Consider the following 16046-nt stretch of genomic DNA (forward strand, 5'->3'; position numbering starts at 1 on the left):
GGTCTCCGCCCACCGCGGACACTTAAGGACAGTGCAGCCACGTGGGCTTCCCACTCACCGCGCCCGCCGCTCCAGTATGACCGAGGAGGCCAAAAGAGCTGCTTTGGACACCAGCAGCCCACTGAAAAACTTGCAGTATGTGAACTGAGCGTTTCCGCCAGGCTGCCCCTGCGGGGGCCCGGTATCTATCTAGGTTTTCCCATCTTATGAGCACCATAAAAGGGTAAAAGATTGTAGCGATAGAATTTCAGGCAGAATTTTCCTGGACTTTATACAGAAACCCAAAATCGCGTGGCTGCTGCCATGGCCGCATGACCTAATATCATCTAATCATCAGCAATATGAAATGGTTCCTTTTTGACGGGTCGGACTTTGGTGGGAAATCCTAACAAGAATAATAAGTCTTTTATTGAAATATTGAAGGCAATCAAAGTGGTAGCCATCTCTCTAGATTGAACTAAGCCATATCCCCACGCCGGCTGAGAAGAAATATCCTTCTTTCTCGGGAAGAAACGCGGCATGGCATTAACCATAGTATGATGTCCATTAAGTTGACACGGACCTGGTGGCATGGGAATGGGATACAAGGGAATAAAGTATTATGTACATGGAACAGCAGGACACTGGTGGAATCTCGAGCTGGGGCCGATACCAGCACACTACTTTTGGTTCCAGAAGCTGCTTGCAGACTTCCTACCAGACTATCAACTAAGCCAGAGCCCCACGCCGGCTGATGACGGGAAATAACCATCTTTTTCGTTTTTTTTTCCCCTTTGTCAGGCAGCGTGGTGATTACTACCAGGTGTGAACTTGGTGGCGCGGGACAAGGGGGGAAAAAAAATAGAAAAGTTATGTAACAAACAGCGGGACTTAATATCTCTACATTCTCAGCAGTGGAGAACTACCAAATGCTTCCTTGACAGTAGGACTGTCTCTTTCTTTTTGGGGGAAACCCCAGCAACAATAGCGAGTTATATGTTGAAACATAGAATGTAACCAAGATAAAGCGTAAACGAAGTGAAACTTATCACTTACAAGGGTGGGGACTGGGGGGGTGGGAGGGGGCGGGAGATATACTGGGGTGGTTGGTGATGGAATAGGGGCACTGGTGAAGGGAAGGGTGTTTGAGTATTGTATAACTGACATAATCCTGAGAACTATGTAACCCTCCACATGGTGATTCAATAAAATTTTAAAAAAAAAGAATCAGGGACTCTGTCTCGTTTGCCAAGGTGTTGAAAATCAGATAGGTTGGACACGAAATGCTATTCAGAGATGACCGCTGGACTAGAGCTGTTACTGATTGTATTCCATGGAACATCAAAAGACTGTGTGGCCACCCACCAACAAGATGGTCAGTCTTCATCAAAACCCTGAATGAATGATTTGAGGCTCTTCCTGTTCCTGGAGCAAGCAGATATCATTAGGGTACACTAGCACGTGACAGGGACAAATGGAGACATCACTGGTGCCCACTCGAGCAAATTGAGGATCAACAGGATGACAAGTGATGCAAGTGAATGTTATATATTAAAAAACTATATGAGAAGACATTGGAGTATAGTCAAAGGTTATCTTAAAATGTATGGATAGAGGGTATTCAAAAGACAAAGTGTAAATAAAAAATTAATTGCATGTGTTGGTGAGATAGTATGAAGGTTAAGGCACTGTCCTTGCCTGTGAATCTTGTCCTCCTTGGAAGGAAGGAACTTGGCTTATCCCACTCTCTTCAGGTGATAAGGTATTCCTCACCTTGGAGGAAGGGAGTAGCAACTTGAATTATGTGAAATTCTTCTGCATGTAAGGTTTATTCATCCCCATTTTATTTATTTAAATTTAAATATCATTTTCAGAAAGTTTTTCACAATAATTGTTTACATTCAATATTTCAACACCAATCCCACCACCATTACACCTTCTTACCACCATTACATTGAATTTTCCCACCACCATTCAAGCCTGCTCCATACGCCGATGCTAAATACTTTATTTTGTATTGCTTGTTATGAATGATATGAGATATTGTGTGGCCACAAAAGCTCCTGAAATTCTAAAATTTTTAAATATTTGGGGTCCACAGGCATCTCTGCGGAATGTTGCTCTCTTCCAAGATTCATTTGTGAGTCTCTGATTCATGGCCTTTAATGCGCTTAAATGGCACCCAGAGGCAGTTGGTGGGCATGGACTACCAGGAAACTAGGAGGGTGGGGAGATGAGGGAGGTTGCTCAACCCCAACTCCATGAAACCTGGAGTTTTCAGTCACTAGTCCCGCATACCTGGGTTTTTCAGCAGATTCATTCTCACGCGTCAGGGCTGAGGACAAGCCTGTCAAAGTTGGCTGTGAGTGTGGCAATTGAGTTCTGGAGATTTGAGGCAGTTGGAGGGACACCCCTCTTCCCCTCTGAGGTACCCTGGTGAAATCAGCCTGGTTCAGGGTGGGGAGACATCTCTTCGGGGTGCAGGTCTCTTCTGAGATTGACTTATGAGTCTCTAATTTTGATCTCTTTTGAGGTTTATTTATGGGTCTCCGAAGCAAGGCTGACCATTGATCTTGTATAGTTGAGCTGGAGGTAGTTTGTGGGTGTGACTCCCACATACCTACCTTTTGATTTCTGAGGAAACTTGGTACCAAGTTGTTGGGGGCTGGCCAGAGGCAGAGCAGCAATTTGAGGGCTCTAGGAAGCCTGAAGGGACCTCAGGCTGCTGATACTCTTGTCTCATGGGTACAGATTGACCTGCTGGGTGACACTGTACTTTCTCATCTGTATTTTAAAAGTCTGCTATTTACTTATGTCAATAAGAACTCATAATTTTTTTGGGGGGTGGGGGGAGTTCCTAGTCTAGTAGTATGTAGAAACCTGGGATCCACTCTTGGTCAAATTCTGCCTGACAATTCTGGGGCCTGATGTTTAGATGCTGGGTCCAGTTTACTTAGGCCAGAGGTGTGGAGTAGGGCATGAGTGGGGCACCAGAACCACCCAGGAAGGCTTTTAGAGGCCATGAGGTATTAGGGATTGAACTTAATCATGACCTTGTACATCTAACGCATGTTCTACAGCTTTTTGAGCTGTCTCCTTGGTCCCACTAATGGATTTTCTTTTATCTTATATTTGATCTATAATAGAATCCGTGTTATTTACCTTTGTCTTTTAAAAGATTTTGTCTGAACAAAATTGTTTAAAAATGTTAGGGAGTATTTTTTTCTAACATTAAAAAAATCCTTTAACATAGTTTTAAAAATGTTTTTTGACTTTAATGTAAAAATTATTTTATGCATTTAATCGTGGCAATAAAAAGCAAATTATCACTTAGGATTGCAGTTTATTTTCCCCTTTTTGAGTGCTCAAGTTAAAATATAAGAAAGATTATATTCTATATCATTAGAGATAATGAGCAACCATCTAAGTGGTTTTGGAGTAAGAGGTATAGAAAACCCCCTTCACTCTCCCAATCCCATTGCTAGAGTTGCTCTTAGTACTTAAATTATTGCTGACCTCGCCTATAGAAAGATTTATAATCATATGTCATCCTATAATTCCTTAAGGAGTTTAATAACATGGAAATTTAGAAGTAAATTTTAGGCTTTTATTTCCCCTTTAGGTTTTTCTTAACTGGAAACTGAAAATTCTGCTCTCAGTACTCTTCGGCTTTTTCCTGCTGAAGAATGGGTGCTTGTTACACAAGCTCTTCTGTCAGTCTTTTATTCTCTGTCTGCTAAAACAATTCTCCATTGTGGACATTTTTTTTTACTAAAAAATATAACTAAACTGTATGTAAACATATGTCACCTCTTTTTAAAGCGTCTAGAAGCTTACCATGTAGCGATTTTAATATGCTTAATTACCTGACAGGAAAATATTTAAATACCCCTTAATTCCCTTAACTTATGCTTGTAAAAAATAAAACAACACCAAAAAGTAGGCCTGCAATGAAATCATTATGCTAAGCTCCATCAAGACTTAATCATTATTTTAACTGCAGTTTTAACCTGTCCCCAAAGTAGAAATTTGAATCAATTAACCTGGAGATTTTCGGGTATTACTAGTGAGGTAATCTCATAGTGAGATACTCCCCCATCTTCTAAGGGCAGTTGATTTTGCCTGAAAGAACTTGTCCTTTGCTAATGAGTAACCTGCCAGTCTCTGACTGCAGAAACCTTGCATTTTTGTACAAATCCTTGGGGCACGCCCCTGCTCCGTGGCAATGTGGTTGCTTGGTACAGACTCTCCTTGGAGTATCAGTTATATCTCTAAATTTATTCAAATGAATTTTGTTTTATAACACGTTACATATTTTCCTTTAATTATTTTTTCATGTTGTAAGCCAGTGACTGTAGTGGTTCTTGTGTCTGTACCAGTTCATGCCAAGTGCTGTTAATTCAGACAAGTCTCTCTGAATGGTTGAGATTGCTCTGGTTGTTGGGGCCAGAAAGATGCTCCATGCTGGCTCATGGCTAAGTGTGTGAGAGCTCACCCCTGGAGTCCAAGTGCTTTGCTGCCTGGTGTGGACTCAGTCTTCCAGTGAGGAGTGTGAAGCTACTCCCAGCATGCTCACTTTTTAATTTTTAAATTTTAAAACATTTTTAAAATTATATATATATATATTTATTTATTTATTTATTGAATCACCATAAGGAAAGTTACACAGCTTTCAGGTTTAAGTCTCAGTCATACAATGATCAAACACCCATCGCTTTCACCAGTGCACATGTTCCACCACCAAGAACCCCAATATACCTTCAATCCCACCCCCACCCCCACCCCGCCTGTGTGGCTGATGATTTTCACTTTAATCTCTCTTTACTTTGATTATATTCAGTATTTCAACAGAAAATTCACTATTATTATTTGGAATTTTCCCCCAACAATCAGACCTGCCGAAAAGGCATCATTTGATAATAGTTTTCCGTTGCTGAGAATGAAGAGCATGCTCACTTCTTAAGTAGCCAAGTCAGACTGAATCTCTAGGTGAGTGCCCACGAGATCAGATAACATGCCCACACTGGGCTCTGGAAACTGGCTGGACAGGCCTGAAGTGATTACTATTGCAATTACATAAAGGTTAACCGTTAATTTCAGCTCATTGAGATGCCATTATCATATTGCATGGTAATTAAGCATAAAGAATATGTATGTTTGCTAGAGCGATGGTATAGCATGTAGGGCAATGTCTTGCACGTGGCTGACCTGGGTTCAATCCTCAGCACCATATATGGTCCTCAGCTTAGCCAGGAGTGATTCCTGAGCATAATCAGGAATAAGCCCTGAGCACAGCCGCATATGACCCCCAAATTAAAAAGAAAACAATATATGCCTGACTTAATTGTTAGTAATTAATTAAGTCAGGCAAATATTGATATGTTAAATATTATTTTAATACAACAATATTAAAAATATTATTAATTAATTTGACGAGTGTGGAAAGGTTGGTTTGCAGCTGAATCTCAACAAGACGATGTTCATGAAAAACGAACTGGTCCCTGAAGCTCCATTTGCTCTCAATAGAATGAATATCTCTGAATGCAGCAGCTATGTGTACCTGGGTCGAGAAATCAACATGAGGAATGACTTGGTGCCAGAACTGCGCGGGAGGAAGAGAGCAGCGTGGAATGCCTTCAAGAGCGTCAAAGAGGTGGTTAAGAGAATGAAGAACCTCCGACTCTGGGCACATCTTTTCGATTCCACGGTTCTTCCTGCACTAACATATGGCTCAGAGACCTGGGCCCTACGCAAACAGGATGAGAATGCTATTAGGGTATCCCAAAGAGGAATCGAAAGAGCTATGCTGGGAATATCGTGTCTCACTCAAGTGAGAGAAGGAATCCGAAGTTCTGACCTCCGTCGACGGTCAAAAAATCAGGGATGCTGTCTCGTTTGCCAAGGCATCAAAAATCAGATGGGCCAGTCATGTAATGCGATTCAGAGACAACCGCTGAACTAGAGCTGTTACGGACTGGATTCCATGGGATGTCAGAAGACCTCGTGGTCGCCCACCAACTAGATGGTCAGATTTCTTCGTCAAATCTCTGAATGAACGATTTGAGGCTCGTCCTGTTCCTGGAGCGAGCAGGTACCATTGGGCTGCACTAGCTCGCGACAGGGACAAATGGAGACGTTACTGGCACCTGCTCAAGCAAATCAAAGATCAATGGGACTACAAGTGATACAAGTGATACTTAATTAATAGTAACTTTATTAGTTGTTGTTGTTATTATTATTATTATTATTATTATTATTGCTTTTTGGATCACACCCAGTGATGCACAGGGGTTTCTCTTGGCTTTGCACTCAGGAATTACTCCTGGCAGTGCTTGGGGGGCCATAGAGGATTCTGGGAATCTAACCTGGATCAGCAGTGTACAAGGCAAATGCCCTACCTGCTGTACCATAGAATTATTTTATTTTTTAAAATTAAAAAATTTTTTTTTAGTTTTTTTAATTTAACTTAAATTTTTTTTTAAAATTTATTTTTAAGTGCATCACCATGAAGTACAGTTACAGACTTACAAACTTTCGTGATTACATTTCAGTCATACAATGATCGAGTACCCATCCCTCCACCAGTGCCCATTCTCCACCACCAATAATCCCAGTATCCTTCCCACCACCCCCATTCTATCCCCCCCATCCCACCCCGCCTCTGTGGCAGGGTATTCCCTTTTGCTCTCTCTCTCCTTTGGGGTGTTGTGGTTTGCATTATAAGTATTGATGGCCATCATGTTCAGTTTATAGTCTACTTTCAGCTCGAATCTCCTATCTCAAGCGGGCCCTCCAAGCACCCTTTATTTGGTGTTCCCTTCTCTATCTGAGCTGCCTTTTCCCCCAGCATTTGAGGTCATTTTCAAACCATGGAGCAATCCTCCTGGTACACATCTGTACTGTTCTTGGGTGTAAGACTCAAATTCTCTTACTTTATATTCCACAAGTGAGTGCAATCTCTCTATGTCTGTCCCTCTCTTTCTGACTGATTTCACTTAGCATGATTCTCTCTATGTTTATCCACTTATATGAAAATTTCATGACTTCATCCTTTCTAACAGCTGCATATTATTCCATTGTGTAGATGTACCAAAGTTTCTTAGTGGAAATATTCAATTCTCATTCTTTCTCTTCAAACCAGTGCCCATAATGACACTATTCCCTGATTCCACTCAGTTTTTTTTTTACTATTTGTTCAAAATTTCTTTATTCCATCATTTAAAAATTGTGATACTTACATTTATCTATAGCTTAGCCATTGTTTTATAAATAAGTCTGGACAATGGAAACTAGTTTGAAAGTTACTCTCCCATCAGAGTCAATAGAGCACCTATAAGGAAGAATGACCACTTGAGCAATGTCTCTAAAACTTCTAAAAATTAAGAGAAAACTATATGAGAGAGATCATTCTGCATCTGGCCCCCTCCCTTACACTTTTAATAATGAGGTCAGTGAAAAGTTTGAAGAACAGAGTATTCAGGAGCTGATTATTCTTCAGTTCCTGCAGGGTCTGATCTCTCCTTTTCTCCTAAGTAACTGCTTTGTCTTTTTCTTTTAAATTTATTTTTTTATTGAATCACCGTGTGAGACAGTTACAAAGCTTTTGTGATTTCTGTTCCAGACATACAGTGTTCCAACACCCATCCTTCCACCAGTGTACATTTCCCACCACCAATATCCCCCATATCCCTTCTGCCTGCCCCCCACCCCCCAGACTGCTTCTGTGCTTCTTTTCTTCTCTATCTCTTTCTCTCGGTTTGCAGTACAGATACTGAGAGGCCACTAGGTTTGGTCATTTACCCACTTTCAGCACGTATCTCCCATCCAGAGTGATCCCTACCAACCATTATTGTCATTGTCCTAATGGTCTCTTCTCTATCCCAACTGCCCTCTTCCCTAGCCCTCAAGGTAGGTTCCCAACCATAGACCATTTGTTCTGGCCCTTATTTCTACTGTCCTTGGAAGTTCTTCTTCTACTATGTGTTTGTTTAATATATCCCACAAATGAGTGCAGTCATTCTATGTTTGTCCTTCTCTTTCTGATTTACTTCACTCAACATGATACTCTCCAGGTCCAACCATTTATATGCAAATTTTGTGACTTGATTTTTTTTTCCTAGTAACTGTATAGTATTCCATTGTGTAGGTATATTATAGCTTCTTTAACCAGTTTTCTCTTTGGGGGCCCTCGGATTATTTCCAGATAAAGATGAAATTTCATTGACCAAGCAAGTGGAAGCAACAATAAACAAATGGGACTACATTAAGCTAGGAAGCTTCTGCCCCTCAAAAGAAACAGTGATCAAGATACAGAGATAACCCGAGGAATGAGAAAAAAAAATATTTACTCAATACTCATCAGATAAGGGTTAATATCCAAGATATATAAGGCACTGGTAGAACTTTGTAAGAAAAAAACCTCCAACCCCATCAAAAAATGGGGAGAAGAAATGAACAGAAACTTCCTCAAAGAAGAAATACAAATGCCAAGAAGGCACATGAAAAAATTGCTCTATGTAGCTAATCGTAAGGGGCATGCAAATCAAAACAATAATGAAATATCACCTTATACCACAGAGACTGGCACACGTCAAAAAGAATGAGGACAATCAGTGCTGGTGTGGATGCAGAGAGAAAAGGACTCCCATTCATTGTTGGTGGGAATGCCCATTGATCCAGCTTTTTTTGAAAACAACATGGGTATTTCTCAAAAAACTAGAAATTGAGCTTCCATATGACCCAGTACCAGCGCTTCTGGCTGCAAAAACACACAGCAGAAATACCATCTGCACTTGTTTGTTCATTACAGTACTTCATCCTTTTGAAGTCACAGGTTGAAAATGAATATTTCTTCTTCTTTGGTAAACAGTGTTGTGTGATCCCAAGGGGATGTGCTATTCTCTTGACCTTGAATGCCATATGAAATCATGCAAATCAAAAGGTTTTAACCTTTGTGTTCACTTTAAGAACACTCGAGAAACTGTGCAAGTCATTCAGAATATATTCAAAAAGTCACTAAGCAATTGAAGGGTGTTACGCTGCAGAAACAATGTGTGCATTCTGTCATTACAGTGGTGGTGTTGATAGGTGCCCACAGGCCAAAGATTAGGGCTAGGCACAGGGACAGTCATCCAAAAAGAGTGCTGGATTTTTACTGAATATGAATAAAAATTCATAGAGTAATGCTGAACTTAAGGATTTAGATGTAGATGCTCTGGTCATTGAGCATAATTAGCCGAACAAAGCACACAGATGTGCCACAAAACTTATAAGGCTCACAGGTGGATTAACCGCTCCATGAGTTGTCCCTGCCATATTGAGATGATCCTTAGAGAAGAAAGAGTAGATTGTTCCTGAATCTGAAGAGGTAGTAGCACAGAAGCAAAAGATACCACAGAAAAAGCTGAAAAGGCAAAAACCTATAGTCTAGAAATAAACTAGGCATAAAACAAATGTAAATTCAAGTTACAAAAAAGAAAAAAGAAGATGCATTATTTAATTTGCTAATTGTACATTTTCCTTTTGTCAGATGCCCTTTGTTTCCCCATGTTTATATGAATGTAGATGGTTAGAATTCACTCTTAAAAAGCGGGGCATGCTAGAAAGAACTCTGATCTAGTATTTAAGATAAAGTAGATTTTTCTCTCTACAGCTAACTTAGTATGATTATGATTCTGGACTGTTTAGTTTCAGAAGTTTTACTAGCATTTGAGTCTGTTTATCAACTGGCCTCTGAGGCTGGGATGAATGACCCCCATTCCTGGTCCCTTCATTCCTTCCCTGGAATTCTTAATCTCTAGTGTCATGGTTCTCACACACCACTAGGCATCAGAATTCCCAGAAGGGTCAGCGGAAGAGAATGTTGCACTTCCATCTCCAGTAATGTTCCTCAGCCTTTCTTCCCCTGCCGAGACCTCTTCTGATCTCTTTTCTCTCTCTTTCTACTAGTTGACACTTTTGTCTCATGTCATAGCTTCCCATTTTTGTGGTTTTCCACTTGTTTCTCTTGGAATATTTTTAGAATGTACATGAAACCAAACTGTCCAGAGTTTGTCGAATTATTCAAGTGATGTGCCATGGGTAGCAGAGTATGGGTTAGTGGGTCAAAAGATTAATGAACAATTGACAATGTGAGATGCCCCACTGGAAGTGACCATTGAGGACTTTGACAAATGGATGAAGTCTTGACAGGTTGTACATTTGGTACAGTACCACACAAGTCCAGAATGAGAGGAAGACAGCCAAAGTATATGGGAGTAGCTCACACATGAAGTGAAGAATTGGTGTGGAGATAGAAACAGATAGAAATGGATGGAATTGAGAAGGAGAGTACAAAAACTTAATTACTGGTTTTGGGATTTGGGCAACCAGGGAACAGTTTGATTGAACCTTAAGAAGGGCAACCCTGATGTTGTGATGGCTTGTTTAGGAAGACAAAATATGGAAAATTATTAGGGCAACCCAGTGTGCAAGCTCAGATAGCTACAGAATGACATGAAGGTGGGAAGGATAAAGATTTGTTGTGTACCTTCATAGGAGATACAGATTCAGCAGTTATTTATTTCCTGGGAATGAGGGTGAGGAACAGATCAAGGGATATTGAAGACACAACTCTGAGGTTTATGGGAAGTGTGATGGTGATGGATTCCTCTGGGAAAATTGATTGGCTATAAATAGGAATTTCTTGAAGCCCTGGTTATTTTTATTAGGAATTTAGCCAGATGCTTTGAAACATCTTTTTGTTGTTGTTCTTGTTTAGTTTTTGATTGACTATTGTCAATGCTTTGAGGATTGCTAGTTGACTGTGATGCTATACGGTATATTTGTAGCACTGTAGCACTGTAGCACTGTCATCCCATTGTTCATCGATTTGCTGGAGCGGGCATCAGTAACGTCTCCATTGTGATTGTGAGACTTGTGACTGTTTTTGGCATATTGAATACGTCACAAGATACTCTCAGTAGCTTGCCAGGCTCTCCGAGGGGGACCGAGGAATATAACCCGGGTTGGCCATGTGCAAGGCAAACGCCCTACCCGCTGTGCTTGTACAAAACTTAAATGCTTTCTGTGCAATAGGCACTCATATATTTTTCTCACTTTAAAGATTGTGGTTGTAATAAATCACAGATTTTTAGGGACGGCATCAAGCAATGGAACAGAATCAACAAAAAAAATCAGATAGGATAGAGGATGTGTTCTCTTTATGCTAAATTGTGTGTGGTATGAAATAGGAGTGAGCAGGTTTGAAAGGATCATATCTGTTGAGATGAGGAGCTCAGATTGTTTGATGGGAGAGAGAGTTCCTGGGTAGTCTAACAGTGGGTTGATTGGCAAAGCCTTCCAGAGAAAGTCACATGGGAAGAGACATTATTGAGTTGGCCACTATCCTAGGCAACTAGTTTCTGGACTGTAAGGGGTAATCTCAAAAGTTCTTTGAAGGTATCTCAGCACAGTTCACCTGCAAGGAAAAGTGGGGGGGAGAGGGTGTACTTTTATCAATGTTTCTCATCTCCTGTTGACTAAAGGTGGACCTACATTCAGATTGGGCATGTCTGAGTGCCAGACAGTTTCTCTTGAGTGGCTCCAGAAGCATCATCAGAGGACCTTGAGTTTAGAAGACTCTGTTGAGCCCTAATTGTTTGAAGCTAAATGAATTACTTATGGATCTGGCTGCCATTGCAATGGCAAGAAGTAAGTCTGAGAGAAAAGTGTAAAAAAGGCCATGGAAAGGGCTTTTCAGCAAAGCTAAAAATGGAGGGATTTTTAACAAAGGAATCACCTAACTAAATTCATGTGAAGTAGATGTTTAACAACTAAGTCTCCAGGAAATTAAAGTGTTTGTGTGTATAAAGCATACAAGTATTCATTATATAATTTTATATATTAATCTTAAAGTATCTGAAGTATTGCTACAAGGAATGTGTAATAATTTTTAAAAATAATAGTACACAGTGCTTTCTATTGTAAAATTTATATTAATTTTGACAAATTTAATTGGTTTTCACTGAACTTTTGTATTTATAGCTAACTATAGTTTAAATTGATGAAATGTTTTCTTATTATAGTAGAAAGTACAATGAAATTGAAAAATATGAAGGAATATAGCAAAAGCATGAACTTTTTTATAAATTGGAAAACACCTGATTTTTTGTGCTTTTCACATTATATCTAATACAAGCACCATGCTTTTCATTAACATTTTTCCAACACTTGCCTAATCCTAGATAATTAATAAAATAAAAACTGAGCTATGATTTGCATGGTCTGCTTATTTCCACACAAAGAGATTTGCATTATGAACAGTTTCCTGTGACAAAGACTTGGGAAAGGATTTACCTTAGTACTGCTTTATAGAGTTCCACATTTAGGTAAAAGTGTGGGATAACTTAAGAAGATATAGCACTGTAGCACTATAATCCTGTTGTTCATCGATTTTCTCAAATGGATACCAGTAACGTCTCCATTGTGAGACTTGTTATTACTGTTTTTGGCATATCGAATACACCATGGGTAGCTTGCCAGACTCTGCTGTGCTGGAGGGATGCTCTTGGTAGCTTGCCATGCTCTCCAGGAGGGATGGAGGAATGGAGCCTGGGTTGACTGTGTGCAAGACAAATGCTTTACCAGCTGTGCTATTGCTCCAGCCCCAAGAAGATATATGAATATATATATAAAATAAACTGAATTAATTTGGAAGTGATAAGTTTTAAGCATTAGTTATAGGTTTACACAACTTACTTCTCTATAAGTTTTTATGATATAATTATAAATAATTGCTATTAATTTCATAAAATTACACATCAGCTACTACAAACTAGGATGAGCTAGACAAGCACACTACTAGAATTTTAGTTTTATAAATCATGTTAGCAGTAATCTGAAGGAAAGTCCAAGGAAAGCATCCCTGAGCTATGTTGGAAGTGAAAAGTAGGCAACAGTTTTGGGAAAGGTCATGAGACCTAACACAAGAATTCAGATGGAATTAGGATACTAGAGAATTCAAATGTTACTTGTTTGTAGTCAGATGAGAATTTATGGGCTCTTATTTCCTTCAGGGACCCTTGGAGTTTCTGATCTATCATGTGTGATAATTTTGCAAAGGGATTTGGGGGTGATGCCCCACCGTCACCATAAAGTACCCTCCTAGAGACTGCCAACCTGCCCAGGATGCCATGTTCCAGACTTGCTATCCCAGCTTTGAAAACAGGGGGGAAGGGTATTCTAGAAGTATGCTTGGAGTTGGTGTGTATCCCATAGAAATTTGTGTGCAGTACAGTAACGCTACTGGGTTTTTTAAGGTAACTCAGAGTCGCTGAAATAGCTCAGTTGGGAGAGTGTTAGACTGAAGGTAACTCAGAGACACAGGGGAAAGCATCCATTTCCATTTCTTCCTGCAGCTGCGGACTGCAGGAGCTACTGCCAGTCTGGACTGGTTAGGGGGGTAGCTCTCGTTCCTCTTTTCATTTGACCCCTGGACATTATAGACTGTCTGCCTGAAGCTTCCTTCTTTCCTCTGTCAAGAATCCCAGAGGCCAGAAAGCCACCAGTTCTCCGCACTTCTTTTTTTTTTTTTTTTGCTTTTTGGGTCATACCCAGTGATGTTCAGGGGTTACTCCTGGCTTTGCACTCAGGAATTACTCCTGGCAGTGCTTGGGGGACCATATGGGATGCCGGGGATCGAACCCGGGTCGGCCGCGTGCAAGGCAAACACCCTACCCGCTCTGCTATTGCTCCGGCCCCTCTCCGCACTTCTTGTGTCTATAAATTTCATTTGGAAATCATCCAACACCTACTACTTTCAGTAGAAAAATGAAGGTGGAGTAGATAAAAGGTATAAATTGCCCCTGATTGACAGCAAGCCCATAACTGAGGTTTGAAATAGAGTGGCACATAACGTCATGATCTGTGGGCAGAGGAGAGGATGGGTTTGAGATAGGGATGCTGAATCATGTTGTTTCAATTGGATTAATTAGGTGCCTACGGGCTGTGGATTTTCAGAGAAAGCAAAAAAGCAAAAAAGTGAATGTTAGTATCAAGACTATGAAGAGTGACAAACCAGAAAGGTCATTATAATCCCTCTTTTCCTCGAGGACCGAGAATGAAGAAGTCAACAGGAAGACTAGGTTAGAACTCCGAGGAATATCATACTTAAGGGATGGAGTGGGGGTCCCAAGAACTGGCCTCAAAGGTGAATGTCTAGGAAACTCTGGAAACAAGGAAATTGAGAGAGCAGAGGCCTAGCACTCGTGGTATTTATGGGAACAGTTTGACTCATTGTGTTTGTACTGAGTTTCCCAAGTTTATCTATTTAGAATTATGATTATGTTAACCTTGCTTCCCTTCCTCTTTCTCTAAAAAAAGAAGTCAATGACGGAAGTTTCACAAATGACCTGGGGTCATCTGAGACTTCTGTACTTTGTTAAAGCTTTGATCTAGGCTTCTATAGACAGTGTGAGGAGAAAGTAAATTGACTTTAAGATAATGGTATGGGAAATGTCAACTCTTTCCTGTTTGATGTTATTTATTGTGTTTTCTGTTAATCACTCTCCCCTTGGTCACAGGCAATATATTTTCCTCCCTCATGATTGCTAGCTGTCTTGTGTGTTAAACAGTGTATCATTATGATGTCACGATACAGCAGATTCAGGCTGGCAAGTCTACCTTCCAAATATGTGTGCCACTCTTGTGGGTTATATTCAGGGGCATCCAGAAAGCCTAGTCCTATTGAATTATAGGATTTGAAGTGATCAATGACATTGAGCAATGTCATTGCACGCACACACATAAATATATATAGATATATATCTTAAGGGTTGTTGCTTTAGGGAAAATTAGATGAGTTCAACATAAAAAATTAGTGCCTAATTAAGGAGATAATAAATCTGGATTTTCTGCTATGCAGTTCTGTTGACTTAGATGTCATAACAGTCTTGCCATATAAAATTCCCTTGTGTGGGAATTAAAGTTAGTGGTAATGGGAAAGCATTTATTGTATGCTGTGAAAACTTTTCTCATATTCTTTTATCAAAACACAGAAGCATAGAGAAATAAAGACTCTTTAAAGGTGACTGTTAAATTATCAAATGTCCTCATGCACATAGCAGTGAAATTGAACATGGCAATTTCTCATGATGTAGCCATTTCAATATGGAGGACTAGTGCACTAGAGAAAGCAGTGCTTATGTCATTTAGGTATTGTCCTTTGCTACAAGAATCAAATAAAGGCTCTATTTCTCATGTGAAAGTGGGCTGGATGTAGTTAGTAAGAGATGGCATAAGGATTGTAGAACTCTCCAGCTCCTCATTTTGGCATCTCCAGGATGTTGTTCTTATCCAGTTCAACTGCTTGAGCACCAAGTGTATTTATACCCCAGGTAGAGAATTCTTCGGGTAGAGAATGCAGAGGAATGAAAGGCACAGCATCTACCAAGGACTGTCTCAGTGTTCTAACATTTCTACTTTGAACTCTTCAGCCAGAGTTTATGCACATAGCCATGGCTACTTGCAGGTATTGTGTTCAATTTATTCCATATCTTTAAGTGATTTAAAGTCTTACAGTTCTTTTAGAAAATAAATTAAGACCCAGTGTTCTCCTTTTGATCATTATTGCAAGAGATGGGACTGTTATTATTTTAATAGACTGCACTCTTATTTAATGTATTTCTAGATGATTTCATGCCAAGAGATCTTTCTCTGTGCTTTCTGAGAAGTAATAATGGCATTGTCATGAATCAGTCAGGTTCTACAATAGAGGTTGGTTTAATCAGTTATATAGATTAAGCAATTTATTGTAAAAAAATGGCATCCAAAAGTTTTGAGTTTCAGTTTGCAAAGTAGAAAATACCACGAGCAAACTGGAATCCCAAGAACAGGATTCTTAGACTCTTGAATTTAGGGAGGGCTTTAGTCCACAGAATTTTAGCTGTGATTGACCCTTGGAAAACATGGGCTTCAAATTGGAGGTCAACTTTTCCTTGTGGGAGCTAGAGGGCGAGAATATCTGGTCTTCTCAATAACATATCCTCTCTCTCCCTCTCCCTCTCCCTCTTCCTCTTCCTCTCTCTCTC

General features: G+C 40.0%; 1 protein-coding gene and 1 pseudogene across 1 annotated transcript in view; both read left to right on the forward strand.

Moving 5' to 3' along the window:
• Positions 1–16046, forward strand: part of PLD1 (phospholipase D1) — a 288369-nt gene that overhangs the window by 19257 nt on the left and 253066 nt on the right. The window lies entirely within an intron of this gene.
• Positions 8869–9409, forward strand: LOC129401872 (60S ribosomal protein L17-like; annotated as a pseudogene).

This window comes from Sorex araneus, chromosome 2, assembly GCF_027595985.1.
Source record: "Sorex araneus isolate mSorAra2 chromosome 2, mSorAra2.pri, whole genome shotgun sequence".
In the NCBI taxonomy this organism is placed as follows: domain Eukaryota; kingdom Metazoa; phylum Chordata; class Mammalia; order Eulipotyphla; family Soricidae; genus Sorex; species Sorex araneus.